We start from the raw sequence: 1380 nt of genomic DNA, 5'->3' as shown, positions 1-1380 counted from the left end.
AAGGGACTCTCAAAAGTCTTCTCCAACACCACAGTTCAAAAGCATCAGTTCTTCGGCGCTCAGCTTTCTTTATAGTCCAACTCTCACATACATACATGACTACTGGAAAAACTATAGCTTTGACTGGATGGATCTTGGTTGGCAAAGTAATGTCTCTGCTTTTTAATATGCTGTTCAATGAGCAAGTTTCCCATTTTCCCTGCTATTTTTCATTTTCATAGCTTGTGCTTAGAAAACTGTTTTTATATATGATAGCAAACAAAGCTTATTGGAGATAGTCAAGGATTGGGCTTTTATTCTCCCCTAGAAATTTGCCCTGGTGCAGTTACAATGAAGTGAAGTGAAATGAAGTGAAAATCACTCAGTCATGTCTGACTCTTTGCAACCCTATGGACTGTAGCCCACCAGGCTCCTCTGTCCACAGGACTTTCCAGGCAAGAACACTGGAGTGAGTAGCCAATCCCTTCTCCAGGGGAACTTCCTGACCCAGGGATCAAACCTGAGCTTCTGTATTGCAGGCAGACTCTACCATCTGAATCACCAGGGAAGCCCCTCAGTTACAGTGGAGATTACTAAATCCTTTCAGAAGGACTGTTGGACATCCCCAGAGAGCTGGCCCTTTTTGACGAGAACCTTTGCAAGGAGACATGAGGCCAAGCATCAGTATGCAGCCACTGAGGAAAGGTGATGACCAAGAATAAGACAATGCACTCTGTCCAACCAAGATCAAATGTCTGTGGTTGCTGGGTGGGACCCCATCTTTGATTAGAGGAGGAGAATAAGACTGCAACAAGAAACAATTGATCAGAAGTGAGAAGAATCTCCATAAATAAGACTAAGTGTTTTTGTGTATTGAGAGGAAATTACTTTTTTTTTTAAATTAATTTTATTTTATTTTTAAACTTTACATAATTGTATTAGTTTTGCCAAATATCAAAATGAAATTACTTTTAAAAGGAATTTTAAAAGAAATAAAGTTAAATTCTGGCTACAAGGAAAAACATACAATGATTCCAGGAATTTATAACAAAGTGTTTTTCAGGCTCTACAACTTCTTGTGAGCTTTTAGTCTTTTAAAAACCTCCCTGATAATAAAGAGAAAAAGATTATAAGTGTTAAGTTTCTACAGTGCAGCTTATACTGGTCTGTCTGCCTGCCTGAAAACACCAAGAACAGTGAGATATGATTTCAATTAGGTCCACACTGCCACAAAATATCTTCTCTATGGAACAGAAGAAGAGCTAGAAGGTACCAGTGTTACTAAAGACCTCTTGGCTTATCCTTGGGCATTTTAATACACTGTTCCTGCTGGATTTTCCATCACAAGACAATCACATTTGAAAGCCTCAACAAAGCCTAACTTGGAACAATACATAATTG

The sequence above is a fragment of the Bison bison genome, unplaced genomic scaffold (assembly GCF_000754665.1).
Source record: "Bison bison bison isolate TAMUID 2011002044 unplaced genomic scaffold, Bison_UMD1.0 scf7180017864134, whole genome shotgun sequence".
Lineage (NCBI taxonomy): Eukaryota > Metazoa > Chordata > Mammalia > Artiodactyla > Bovidae > Bison > Bison bison.
This window is presented reverse-complemented; position numbering follows the sequence as displayed.